Source organism: Nycticebus coucang, chromosome X, assembly GCF_027406575.1.
Source record: "Nycticebus coucang isolate mNycCou1 chromosome X, mNycCou1.pri, whole genome shotgun sequence".
NCBI lineage: Eukaryota > Metazoa > Chordata > Mammalia > Primates > Lorisidae > Nycticebus > Nycticebus coucang.
In genome coordinates this window covers 185,477,488-185,492,556 of record NC_069804.1, presented here as the reverse complement: position 1 = coordinate 185,492,556, position 15,069 = coordinate 185,477,488, and the positions used below count along the sequence as shown (strand labels likewise).

Sequence of the window (15,069 nt, the reverse complement as noted above, 5' to 3'; positions counted from 1 at the left end):
ATCCCCGGAGAAGCTCTGGAGTAGTATCCTTCCATAGCTTCATCTTGTTTCTAGTTATGAAACTGTTGCTATAGTGTTGGGGATAGTTTCCTGTTGCCACTTTTAAGTAGTTCTTTTCCTCTACATTGAAGGAGTGTTATTAATGTTCACATTTTAGTCCTCATTTAGTCCTTATTTATCCTCTGAATGTGGCTTTGGCCATGCCACGTAGATTTTTTCTCAGTTAGATTGGAGATGGTCTAATACCAGGGTCAAAGTAGCTTCTTAAAAATGAGTTAGCAAGCTTTTCATGTTTGGAATAGATCATCGTATTGAGAGACAATACCTGAGAAAGGTGGGACAGGTCTTCTCAAGGAGACCACAAGGATACACCTGCCCGGTCCTCTCCATGGTGACTCAGCTCTTGGGAATTTGTAAACTTAACTTTCTGGAACTTGGAAATTTCCAAGTTCTGTGAAATCCTGTAGTTCTGTAGGGGCGGGAATAGCATCTCCCGCTTGATTCAAACTGGCCAATGAGAAGGGTACCTGTGGGGTGGAACTTTTTGACTGTCAATAAAAAGGGAAAGACCAAGGCAGTTGGGGAGCGTGGCCATTTGGAATTCTTCTATGCCGCAAGCTCCTGGCTGGTGAATAAAGCCCTTCCTCTTATAAACGTGGTGTTTGGGTGCTCTTTCTCTCCGTTGGGCTTCGTCTTCCTGCAACAGTATGGTAATTGTGTGTTTCATGAACACTGAAATGATAGCTTTTTCCATAAGACACTGCAAACCTGGAGTCCTGGTAGAGAAAATTATTTTAATAATTCCTTAGACTCTGGTGTCTGAGAGTTGAACAGACATCTCATTGTGGGCTTAATTCACATTTCTCAAATTATCAGCAAGGTTGAACATCTCTACATATGTTCAAGAGCCACAGATCCTGTGAATTCATGTTCATGTTCTTGGTCTCCTTTTCTGTTGGATTGCTTCTTTAGAACTTTTGCAAGGGATATCAATATAACTAGCAATGGAAACCCAGTTAACATACACATCCTCACATCATATTTATCTATCAACCAATGTAGTAAATCACAACGTGGGGAATTACATTCTTTCTGATCTTCATCCAGCTAAAATTTACTGAGCACCTACTGACGTCAGGTGAGTAAGACAGACAAACTATCTGGCATCGTGGAGCTCCCATTTTAGTGGGGGAGACAGGTAATAAGAATCTTAAACAGGGTGGTGCCTGTGATTCAGTGAGTAGGGCGCCGGCCACATATACCAAGGGTAGCTGGTTCAAGCCTCACCCCGGCCAAACCTCAACAACAAAAACAAATAGCTGAGGGTTGTGGCGGCTGAGGCAGGAGAATCACCTACGCCCAGAGCTGGCGGTTGCTGTGAGCTGTGACACCACAGCACTCTACCGAGGGTGACAAAGTGAAAGTCTGTCTCTGAAAAAAAAAAAAAAAAAAAACTTAAACAGAAAAGCTACAATGTTATGATTTCGGGTGGTGATGAGTGCTAAGAAGAGAAGACAAGTAAGTGGTCAGTCCCGGTGTGACATTCCTTTAACAAATGATTGCGTCTTTGTTTCTTTGTTCTTTCTGTTCATGCATGTGTGCTCACACGGGTACTGTTCTCGGGCAGGATGGTGTCAGCCCTATCGATTTTAAAGAGTCAGCTGGTACACTGGCCACATTTGCTGCTGCTCCTAAACATTTTTAACCACACAGGAATTTTCTCTTTCTTGAAGATTTGATGAAATCATCCGGACCTGATTTCATTCCCAGCTAACTTTCTGGTGACCTTCTAATTTCCCTTCCAGTTTTAGTAATGTAAACAAATTTTCTCTCTCTGCTTAAGTCAATCTTGGAAATTAATATATTCCTACAAAATTGCCCATTTCGTCTGCATTCCAAGAAGTTTCGCGTTGTAAACACTTAGTCTCCACCCCCACCCCCACCCCGTTGTTATCTGTTTTTGTTACACCTTTGTGTCTTAATCCAACAGCCATTTCGTTGTGCATGCAGGTTCAGAGGGTCAGGGGTTCAGGCAGGGCGTAGTGGGGATGACGCATGGTCTCTGCCCTGGGAGATCTGCGGCCTCGGCTGGGGAGAAGGCGCGGACACGTGGAGGCTGGGACCCTCTGAGGGCCATTTCCTCACCTGCCGGTGTCTGGCTGGAAGAACCGCAAGGCGGGGCTCTGCAGCCCAGCTCAGCCCAGCGGCCCCTCCACACAGCTCGGCTTCCCGGCTGCCAGCGGCCCCGGAGCCGTCCGACTTCTTGCAGGCGGCTCGGGACAGGCAGAGCACGTGTTCTGGGAACACCGTGGAAGCCGCACCACAGTCCCAGCCTGAGCCTCCGACGTCACGCAGCCTGGCTCCCACTGTCCCGCACCCTGCGGTAGGAGCGGTCTCAGGTGCGCCCGGATTCAAGGGGAAAGGACCCAGACACCACCTGGCACCAGAAGGCCACAGGGGCCATCGTGCACAAGAGCGCGTGGGGTGGGCCACTGCTCCCTGCGTCACCACAGAGAAAGGCACTGGGCTACACTGCTGCTGTCACCACCCTGCACGTAGGGCTAGGACCTGTGCCCAACGCATTGTCTTCCCTTCAGCGGGGAACTCTCTTAGGCAAGCCCCGAGGGCGCAGGGAGGCGCCGCAGGAGTCTGAACCTGGCTCAGGTGCTTCCTCCAAGTGGCACAGGAGCCTGGCGCGCCCTGAAGTCGTGACTGGAGCGTCTGCCGCCACACAGTGGCAGGAGCCCCATCGCAGATCCGGTTGTCTGTAGGCGGGAGGAGCAGCTCTCGTCCCACAGAGGAAGAAAGAATCCCGCGCAAGCAGGCGGGGACAATGCCACTGCCCTTCTCTGAACTTCCCTTTCCTCAGCTACAACATGGACGTGATAGCGGCGTCTCCCTCACAGGGTGGTTTGGACAGAGAGCGAGTAGAGACATTGCGATCTCTCCGAAAAGTGGCCGACGCAAATAAGGTGCTTCTTTGTTACCGGCAGGAGTGTCCCACGCTAACGCAGCTTCTGGTAAAAATCCATGCGGCAGGCGGGGTTGGAGAGGGGCCGCAAAGGACACACGGAAAGATTTGAAGATGGGGTCCCCACGCAAACCAGCTGTGTCCCCAGAGCCTGGCACATGAAAGTCACTCCACACAGGGAGTGTTGGTGGAAACAGCCATGACCGTGAGTGATGGCAGCAGGAACAGGAGGCTGAGCTGGACACCTGTTGCATCTGCCTTCGGGATGGCTCCTCCCTCAGGAAGGGCAGGAGAAGACAGAGCACCTGTGGCCAGAAGCAGGAGTTGCTGTTACCAAACCAGACCTTTCTCCAACTGAGGAGGCCTCTCAGGCACCCCTTCATGTCCTTATTCCTTAGGCTGTAAATAAAGAGGTTGAACATAGGAGTCACCGCTGCATACAGCACTATGGACACGAAGTCCTCGATTGTGTAGAATGAGGAAGGATGCTGACAGAGCCTGAACAGGGTTCCTTAGAACAAGGACACCACTGCAAAGTGACAACTGCAAGTAGAAAAGACTTTAATCTTGCTCTGGGAAGAATGCAGTCTTAGGATGGCTGAGAAAATGTGCATGTAGGAAAGACAAAGAAGAAGGCAGTGACAAAAAGTATGTTTCCTACTGTGTAAACAACCAACTCAGTTGATGTGGATATCTGAGCAGGAAAGCTGTAACAACATACAGCTCACAGAAACTATGGTGAATTCTGATACTTTCACAGAATGACAATGTGTCCATAAAGAGGGTGTGGATCAAGGGGTAGATACTTGTGATTATCAGAGCTACCAACACTGAGAATACAGAATTTGGAATTCATGGTTATGCCATAGTGAAAGGGATGAAATATTGCTACAAATCTGCCATATGCATCACTTCCAAGAGGATAATGTCCAGTTCTAGAAACAAAATTAGAAAATAGATCTGAGTGAGGCATCCAATGTAGGGAATGGATTGGCTGTGAGTTTGGATGTTTAGCAATGTCTTTGGTATATTGACAGAAGAGGTGAAGGAGATGTCAGAACAGGACTGGTTGGCTATGAAGAAGTACATGGGGTATGGAAGTTGGGAATAGAGCTGACGACCAGGACAATGAGCTGGTTCCCCACCACGGCAACCAGGTACATGAATAGGGATAGGAAAAGGAGAGTCTGAGGCTCAGGCACCTCTGACAGTACCATGAGGAGGAAATCTGAGATGATGGTTAGATTGCCTCTTGCCATAGATTCCAGTTTCTTTTTTTAAAATCAATACTCTATAAATTAATTTGTTAAAAAAATTAAAAACTAAAAACATACAATTTTCAATTGAAGGCACACATCCCAGTAGTATTAGCAAGTTAAAATTGTTTTGTTATACTGGTGGGCTCTTGTTTCTGACCTACTCAGTGGTTAGAGAAGGTAGACCTATTTATGCCAAATGGTCCAGTACCAGCATTTCTCCACATCCAAATACTTCTTTCTATATTCTATGCTTGCTTCCACCTCTTCTCTGTTTCTGCTCTCATCGTTTCCCCACTCTCACCCCTATCTCCAGATGGAGATGAGATGGTGGAAGCAGATGTGTGACAGGAAGCAGCAGGAGTCAGCATTCTGTGGTCCTCCCCCCACCCCCCACCCAGGTCTCTGAGTTCCTGGACTGTGCTCACTGACTGGCTCCCTCCTGTGTCTGGATAATGCCTTCTCTTCCTCTTGTCAGGAGCTCAAAAGGCTTCACCAGCGCCTGGTTGCCAGGTGGTAATAGCTAGCTGTATTACTTAGATTTTGCTTCAGGATGCTTACAGGTTAAGGTCATCCATCTTACTGATCATAATGAACTCCAAAAGCTTTCACTTGATTCTTCAGGTAAGGGAAAACTGGGAGCCTTGTTATTAAGTCAGTAGTAATTACAACAGTTGCCTTGTTTATCTATCTGTACAACACAAGCTAACAACTCTAAATTATACCTACATCATTTCTACTTGGCTTTAGGAAGTAAGCAAGATTTTCATTTCTTGTTCTGTTTGGGGAAAATAATTGGGGTTTTTCCCCTAAGGTCACCTAAAGCATGTCAGGTAACAACACCCAGTCAGCTCAACCTTAACTCTTTACCTCTAGAAATCTAGACTTGACTGGATCCCATTCTTTTTTGTAATCCAACAAAAAAGGCCCCCAATGTATTTTCCCTATTTTCGATTCCAAGAGGACACTCAAATCATCACATTGCATGTACATGTAACTCAGACAACTTTAGATTCTAACTTCTATACTAGACAATACTTTAGATTCTAACTTCTATACTAGAAAATGACATGACCAGAGAGTTCCCACAAGTCATAGCCTACCCTTCATGGTTGCATGAAACTGCCTACTGATAACACTCAGAAGTCAACTTAAATGATGGGCTCCACCATCTGAGAACATTCAACAGCAAAATTTTACATCACTGGGGAGTTCATTAGACCCTGACAAAGGGGCAAGAGAATTTAAAACTGAAGAGTTAGGTCATATTTATTCTCAAATGGCCTGACTATAAAAGCAGCTTTTAATTTCAAACCAATGTCATGTCTTCAACATGAAGTTGAAATTTATTTATTTATTTATTTATTTTGCAGTTTTCGACCAGGGCTGGGTTTGACCCTCCACCTCCAGTATATAGGGCTGGCGCCGTACTCCTTTGAGCCACAGGTGCCGCCCTGAAATTCATTTATTTTCCATGAATCTTAAGCATCTAGATCAATAAATTAAAATGCATAATTCTATAAGAGTCTTTTATACCAAGGAGCTTGTTTCTGGACTTCAACGGTGACTTTTCCTCCTCATTTCACCACACAAACACAGCTCACTCTTGTAACATGTGGACAACAAAGCACTGCCACTCATGCTGATAAATCCACAATTCCTGTGTTGTATCCAAACAAGCTAACACAGCCCCTCCTTTCCATGCAATCAGCCTTGGATCCATGTCCTTAGGCCTTGTGATCACATCCATGTTTTCAATAATTCGCGGGATTGAAGGTGCCATTTTATTAAGAATTCTGTGCTTCAGAAATTCTTGAGGTTTATGAAAGATCAAACCACCTCCCACCACTAGGATGGAGCTTCTTTTTGGTATAATCAGATGAACAGCAGTCTATGCTGTGAAGGATGGCTTTATCCAGGCCCAATGCTTTTCCTTCAAACAGTGAGATGGCAGTCTTCCTGGACATCAGTGCACTGAGAGTCCTCAGAGTCATTGCCAGCCATCAATCAGTCTCCCTGGGAAGATGCCAAATCTACCTCCTGAGAATGAAGTAATTCTGGAAGATCAGAAGACTGTCCATGAAGATTTCCTTCAAATCCAACAGGTCTGGTTTCAGGCTTTCGGTCAGCAGTAGCTTTTTCAGACTGTTGTTTCTTGCTCTGAGTGGCCAGAAGGTACTGTTCATCGTGAGGGTCCTCAGGATCTCCCTGGGATCTGTGCTGCAAAGTCATCATCTTCTGTCAAATAATTCCAAAAGTTTCTGGGTAAAACAAAGCCATTGGAGCCTGGAATTTTTCATCTTCCAACAGAAAATGGTGAAGTAGGGTAGAAGAATCTGGATGTCAAATCTGAAACTCATGGTCCTAAAGCCCAGACATGTCCTGATTCCAGGAAAAGATGTTGGCTGCTTCCTGCTGGCTGTGTGAATGACAGCAACTAGAAAAGCAGCAGCAGCGACAAAATACCTCAACAGGTGTCATGTTAGAACTTAGGCACATGGAATCCACACAATTCTGGATTTGAGTTTCTACAAATATTCATTAGAAATACATCTGTGGACACAAGCAGAGGCAATCCGAGAAAATATGTATAGCACCCCTTGTCATTGGCTGAAATTATACTTTGTAATGCTTGTAGAAAGATCTCCAATTTACATTAGTAAGGACAGTCACCAAGGGGGGTTAGGGGTTCAGAGGTTCTCTTTGTGAATGACCTCAGTCAGGTACTCCTCTTGCTTCCCTAGGAGGAAGGAAGAATTAGGCAGAAAAGAAGACAAAGACAATTGAAAATAAGGCCAAGGAATGCAAACATTGTAACCTAATTCTTTGTACCCTCAACTAACCTGAAAAGATAAAAAATAAATGAATAAGAAGTTATAAATTATATGAGGAAATTTTTTTAAAAAAGAAGAAAAGAAGGCCAGGGGTCTGGCAGAGTGGGTACAGACAGCAAAGGCAGTTGACTTATCACAATGGGAACCCTCCAAGAGGAGCATGACTGAATCCTTATGGGCCTTTTTACTTTGTCTATGTAGGGGTCAGGTTGATGACCATTAAGGTAAAGTGTGTGTGTGTGTAACCAGATGCAATACATACATATATATTCATATACATGTATTCACAGAAACATGTTTGGAAGGATAGTCACCAAAATATTAAGTAACAGTGGTTATCTGTGGGCTATTAGATCTTGCATCTTTTTTCAACAATAAATATGTATCAATTCTCTAAACTGTGCTACATCAATGTTAACAGTTCTTTCAAGCCTATATCACAAAATCCCAAGACCAGAGATGTTGGCATGGATGTGGAGAAAAGGGAACACTTTTGCACTGCTGGTGGGAATGCAAATTAATACATTCCTTTTGGAAAGAGATATGGAGAACACTTAGAGATCTAAAAATAGATCTGCCATTCAATCCTGTAATCCCCCTACTGGGCATATACCCAGAAGACCAAAAATCACACCATAACAAAGATATTTGTATCAGAATATTTATTGCAGCCCTATTCATAATTGCTAAGTCATGGAAAAAGCCCAAGTGCCCATTGATCCACGAATGGATTAATAAATACACCATGGAATATTATGCAGCCTTAAAAAAAGATGGAGACGGGCGGCGCCTGTGGCTCAGTCGGTAAGGCGCCGGCCCCATATACCGAGGGTGGCGGGTTCAAACCCGGCCCCGGCTGAACTGCAACCAAAAAAAAAAAAAAAAAAATAGCCGGGCGTTGTGGCGGGCGCCTGTAGTCCCAGCTGCTCGGGAGACTGAGGCAAGAGAATCGCTTAAGCCCGGGAGTTGGAGGTTGCTGTGAGCTGTGTGATGCCATGGCACTCTGCCGAGGGCCATGGAGTGAGACTCTGTCTCTACAAAAAAAAAAAAAAAAGATGGAGACTTTACCTCTTTCATGTTTACATGGATGGAGCTGGAACATATTCTTCTTAGTAAAGTGTCTCAAGAATGGAAGAAAAAGTACCCAATGTACTCACCCTTATTATGAAACTAATGTAGGACCTTCACATGAAAGCTATAACCCAGTTACAACCTAAGAATAGGGAGAAAGGGGAAAGGGAGGGGAGGGAGGGGGAGGGAGGGGGAAGGAGGGGGATTAATGGGATTACACCTGCGGTGCATCTTACAAGGGTATATGTGAATCCTAGTAAATGTGGAATGTAAAGGTCTTAGCAAAATAACTTAGAAAATGCTACAAAAGCTATGTTAACTAATGTGATGAAAATATGTCAAACGATCCATGAACCAAGTGTATGGTGCCCCATGATCATACTAATGTACACAGCTATGGTTTAATAAAAATCAATAAATAAATAAATAATAATAATAAAAAAAGATTTTTCTGTAAAAAATCAATTAATATAACACCATATTAATATAGTAAAGAAAAATCAACATGTGAAAAAAAGAGTCTTCTGTAATGGACAAAGTTTGAGACACAGGCACAATTCTCAAAGCCATGTCATACAAAAAGGATATATCTAAGAAGTTATATCCCTGTGTCTTTGTCTCACCTTCTAAGGTTTATGTCATGGAACCCACAAAGGCCACTTACTTATGTGGTGTGATTGCACTAGATGGACAGATCCATGTCCATGAAATGGAAAAGTACAAATGTCAAATATGGTTTTAAAAATATTAACTCAAGAAGGAGTAGATGATGACTAGCCAAATACTCACGGAAAAGCCAGGCATGGTGGCTCATGCCTGTAATCCTAACACTCTGGGAGGCTGAGGCAGGTGGATCGGCTGAGTTCAGGAGTTCAAGACCAGTCTGAGAAAGAGAAAGACTCTGTCTCTACTAAAAATAGAAAAACTAGCCAGGCTTTGTGGCAAGCAGCTGTGGTCCCAGCTACATGGGAGGCCAGGTCAAGTGGATAACTTGAGCCCAGGAGTTTTGAGTCTGCTGTGAGTTATGACACCACAACACTCTAGCCAGGGTGACAGAGTGAGACTCTATCTCAAAAAAAAAAAAAATTCATGGAAGCAATTGAAAAAGATTTTATGGGTCTCCACCTGAAAATAAAGTACATTATTTTAATTGAGTGTTTTTAAGAGCAAAGTCTTTAAATTTATCAGATTGTCAGCTCCCTAAACCCTCCTCAAATACTAAAAGTCTGCAAAGGAAGAAATGGCATCTATCTGGTTCACTGTTGAAGCCCTGGGACATCAAGCCAGCATAACACTGAAACTGAAACCAGACAGCAACAACATACACACAAAAGAATAATGAGGCAAAAGTTTTAAATATGAGCAAATCTAGTCCCTCAGTATATTAAAGAAACAACGCATCAAATAGAAATATAAGAATGATTGATATTATGACTCCTGTTAATGTAATTAATCACACTAATTGATGGAAGAAGAAAAGCTATATTATAAATCTAATAGATGCTAAAATGGAGCTTCTAAAATCTGACATTCCTTCCTGATTTTTAAAACATTTAGTGAAAACTAGAATCAAAACCTATTCTAAAGCACCAGAATCTGAACATATTTTCCCCATACAAATTGCCTCACTCAAACTTCCCACTCACATCCCAATCCTTTCCCTGTGCCCTTTGGAACTCATGATTTGTAATCAGTCTCTTTTTAAGGTCTTCCTCTGTCTTCCACCTTAATAGATGTTTGATTCTGTCCCAGAGGACACCACCTTCTCCTAGCCCTCTCCAGGGAAGAATGTCTTTTCCTCTCACATCCCCTATACCTCAAGAGCAGGAGGCAAATCCACTGGGCACCCCCTCTCCCTCCCAGTGCTACTTTCCAATACAGTATTTCTTCCACCATTTAAAAAGAAAAGCCCAGAAATGACATCAGCAAAAATAGCAGAAAAGGAAGCTCCAAGATCTTGTCCCTTCAAAAAAAAAAAAAAAAAACACTGAAACGATAAAATATACTGTCAATATCAAGTTTATCAGAAGTCACAGAAATAGTCAAAGATTTCCAGCAGCCAAGAAGATGTTGAATCAAGAAAAAGGTGACTTAAACATGATGGGAAAACTTTCTGGTGTTTTAACTTAGCCTTACCCCCACATCCCTCCCCAGCACAGCAGCAGTATTGAATATAGCAGCCACATTTCAAGTATGGTGCTTAATTCAGAAAGGAGGAAAATAGGCTTTGCTCCCAAGGAATTGTGTTTGTCTGTTTAGACCTATCTTGGGATTCCCTGAAGGACTAACAGAAGGCACTGGCCTTTGTTTCACCTAACTCAGAACTCTCTCAAGGGAGAACAATGAATATGTCACTGCCTCTTGGGGCAAAAGGTTACACATGGAACAAACAATAAAAATGCCGAAAGCCTTAGAAGGAAAACTGGGAAAAGAGTTACTCTGGGGAGAGGAGGTGAAGCAAAATGGAAAACTAGAGACATCTTCTCAGCAGCCACCTGTGGTAAGATTGGGGGGAGAGAGGACTCCAGCCACTTCTGGCTAGAGTTTCCTGTCCAGAAATATCACTCTGGGAGCACAGAGAGATAGCAGGGGACTGCAGAAGCCAAGGAGGAGGTCAGATATAGTGGAAGTCTGGCACGTAAGGAGAATGCCTGGGTATATACAGAGGCCAGCTGGCCCTCTGTCAGAGAACTAGAGACAGGGAAGACCTGTCCTGCAGTCTTTTTGGACTTGGGTGCTTGCCAGAGCTACCTTAGAAGGGCTTGAGCTAGTGGACTTAAACAGTGCCCAGATGCTGGGATTGAACCACCAGGAGGGGTGTAATTCCCATCAGTTTGGCAGCTAGCAGGGCACCACCATTACGAGAAGACCACCAGAAAGGAACAATCTACAGGGTCTCAGCACGTGGCCAGCTCTAGCATGCCTGCTGAGCTTGGGCGGCCACCCTCAGGGGGAGATCAAGAGTCCCACACCATCAGGAAAGCCATTTTGTAGACAAGGGACGCTGTTTGGAAAGTCAAGGTGTGTCTCCTAAAAAGTCTGGCAAGAGCTTCAGGCTCCCAACTTTGCATGGACTAAAGCCCTGATTGAGGGCAAATAAATCAGGAAGACAGGACCAAGTCTCCTCAGTAACTAGATAGTGGCTTCCTACCACATCTTTTTTTTTTTTTTTACTTCTTTTTTTTTTCCTTTTATTAAGTCATATACACGTAGATCATGAATACTTTTTTTTGTATTTTAATTTAATTTTTTTTTTTGAGACAGAGTTTCACTTTGTGCCCCTTAGTAGAATGTTGTGGCCTCATAGTTCACAGCATCCTCAAACTCTTGGGCTCAAGTAATCCTCTTGCCTCAGTTTTTCATTTTTAACAGAGACAGGGTCTCACTCTTGCTCAGGCTGGTCTTGAACTCATGAGCTCAAGCAATCAACCTGCTTTGGCCTCCCAGAATGCTGAGATTACAGTCATGAGCCACTGTGCCTAGCATTGCCCACATCTTGTACAGCAAAACTAACAAGTGTGTTATCCTTCTTCTAACACCACAGCACGTGTCCAGACAATATATTGGTCTTGTTTCTCTCTTTTCCTATCTTCTCAGAGCACCATCTTCTGTCCAGGCAATATATTGCAATATATATATTTTTTATTTTTATTTTTTTCTTTGCTTTTTTAAATTTTTACTTTTTTGTATTTTTTCATTCTTACTTTCCTCAGAATCAAGGGTTACATTTTTGTTATGGTTTTTCTGCTACTTTTTTTTCTTTCTTTTCTATTTTTCCACTTTCTTCTTTCTTTCTTTTCTACTTTTCCCCATATTTTTCTTTTTGTAGAGATTTTGCTAATCTTTCCCTCATAAATTTCTCAAACAGTAGCTAAGATATCCCTTTGTTTTACATTTTATTTAATTTTATTTTTAATTTTCTTTATTTTTATTTTATTTTTCCTTGTCTGTTTTGTTTTATTTCATTCTACATTCTATTTATGGGACAGAGCCTTGTTCTGAGGCCTGAACTTGGGTGTAACAGCATTAGCACAGCTGAAGGAGGCCTGGAGCCCTTAGTCTAGGGCATCTTTCTAGCCTTGGCCTTTTAAAGAACTATACTGGTAGGTCCGCACCGTAACACACTGCCACACCCTGCTAATTTTCTTCTATATTTAGCAGTGGTGGAGTCTTCCATTTTCTCAGGCTAGTAAGAAGCTCCTGACCACAAGGGACCCACACAGCCTGGCCCCCTAGAGTCCTGGAAATACAGGTGTGGATCATAATGCCCTGCTGTGCACCACGATTACTCCTGTCTTCCTATTTCCATCCTTCTTCTCTCCTTTTTCCCATTTTTCCCTTCACTCCTTCTTTCCTCTTTTTCTTTCTTTTCTCCCTTCTTGATGTTTATGATTCTTTTCCTCTTGGACCTATACCAAAAGGCCACTCCAACACCTAAGCACAGACACAAGAAAATTTAAAGAGGAGGAAATGAAAATAAAAGTAGGGGAAGGAAGTGAACAAGAAGCAAACACACATAAGGAGGAATCAACAGAAAATTTCTGGCAATGTGAAAAACCAAAACAGATCAACCCCCCTCTTCAAGGTATCATGGGATAGCTACCACAGAAGGTCCCACTTATAAAGAAATTATGGAAATGACAGAAAGGGAATTTAGAGTGTGGATGACAAAAAACAATGAATTTAATTGAAAGGAAAGTGAAAAATCAACAAAAGGAAATATAAAAACTCACCCAAGAAATGAATGAAAAACATGATGAATTTAGAAAGGATATATCTGAAGTTATAGAATTGAAAGAGTCACTCAGGGAACTTAAAGATGCTGTAGTCACACTTTATGGGGGCAAGACATGATTGCAAGAGGGACTTTACCTAACAATTGCAATCAGTGTAACCTGGCTTATTGTACCCTCAATGAATCCCCAACAATAAAAAAAAAAGAAAGTATCAATAACAGATTAGACTGTGGAGAAGAGAATATCTCAGAGGTAGTGGATAAGGTTTTTGAGCTAACTCAGGCATTTAAAGAGGCAGAAAAGGAGAGAGAAATGGCAGAGAGATCACTTAGAGAATTATGAGATTTCATGCAGCATTCAAACATACAAATTATAGGTATTCCTGAAGGAGAAGAAGAGTAACCCAAAGAAATGGAAGCCCTACTGGAAGATATAATAAGTGAAAATTTACCAAGCATCCCCAGAGATTCTGTTACACTCCTTTTAGAGAGATAATTGAACCTCAGTTAATCTTAATACAAATAGAGCATCTCCAGGACACATTGTAATGAATCTGGCCAAGGTCAAAATGAAAGAGAAAATTTTTCAAGCAGCCAATTGACCTACAGGGGCAGAACCATCAGGGTGACAGCAGACTTTTCAGCTGAATTTTTTCAAGCTAGAAGAGGGTGGTCATCTACCTATAACCTTCCCAAATAAACAGTTTTCAGCCAAGGATTCTGTATCCTGCTAAACTAAGTTTCAAAATGATGGAGAAATCAATCTTTTACTGACATGAAAACATTGAGGAAAATCACCACAACAAGACAGGCAATGCAGGAAATACTCAGACACATTCTCCACACTGACCATCACAATGGCCTACTGTTAAAGTAGTCACCAAAAACCTAAAAGACAAAACCTAGTTTCCACAATGGTGCAATGGAGAAGAAATAGCAGAAGACATTAACATATGGAAGAACATATAAACAATAAACAGACTAGAACTCCACCATACTTATCAATTCTCTCAATAAATGTGAATGGCTTGAACTCCCCCCTGAAGAGGCATAGGCTGGCTAATTGCATAGACAAGCACAAGCCATCTATCTAATGTCTCCAAGAAACATACCTAACCTCAAAGGACAAAACAAGAATTGGGGTGAAAGGTTGGAAAACAATAATTCTAGCAAATGGAAATCAGAAGAAAGGAGGGCTCACAATTGTATTTTCAGATACAAGTGGATTTAGAGCAACTAAAGTTAAAAAGGCAAAGATGGTCACTATGTATTGGTCAAGGGAACAATACAATAAGAAGACATTTCAATTAAATATATATGTTCCAACTTAAATGCTCCCAAATTTATGAAATTAACCCTAATAAGAGAGTAAATAAACAACTAATGAATTATCTCAAGTAAATGGAAAATAAAGAGGAATCCAATCTCAAACCTAGCAGAAGGAATTAAATAACCAAAATTAAATCAGAAATAAACAAAACTGAAAACAAAAGAATCATTCAGAAAATTAATGAAACACAAAATGGTTCTTCAAAAAGGTACACAAAATTGATAAATCTTTGGCCAGATTCACTAGAAACATAAAACTAAGATCTCTAATAACCTCAATCAGAAATGAAAAAGGAGATATAACAACAAATACCACAGAGATACAAAAGATTATCTCCAACTACTACAAAAAACTCTGTGCCCAGAAATTTGACAATGTGGGAGAAATGGACCAATACCTGAAATCATACAATCTCCCTAGACTTAATCAGGAAGAAATATATCTCTTGAACATACCGATATCAAGCACTGAATTCGAAAAACAATAACATCAGGCGGAGCAAGATGGCAGCCGAGTAACAGCTTCCTTGCATCTGGGCACCGTGAGTCTGGGGAGATAGGACTCCAGGCATCTCTGGCTGGTGGGATCTGCCTATCATCACTCCTATGAGGATACAGGGAGTCAGCAAGAGACTTCTGGACCCCAAGAGGAGGACTAAAACCGTGGAAAACCGGCAAGTGGTCGCGTGTGTTCAATCCGTCTAAACCCGCCCACAACTGTAAGTTCAGTAGCAGCGAGACTGCAAACCAGAAAGGCCTTACCTGTGAACTCTTTTGATGTCCTTGGACTTGGCACTGAGTTGAACTGCCTTGGGGAAGGCCTGAGCGGGAGTGCGGAGAACTTTGGCAGTTGTCTAGGGCCCCAGTCTGAGC

The 15,069-nt window shown here is 42.5% G+C and overlaps 1 pseudogene; it reads right to left on the bottom strand.

The window, feature by feature from the left end:
* Positions 1–5,809: 5,809 nt before the first annotated feature.
* On the bottom strand, positions 5,810–6,708 carry LOC128577115 (actin-related protein 8-like; annotated as a pseudogene).
* Between the last annotated feature and the right edge of the window lie 8,361 nt (positions 6,709–15,069).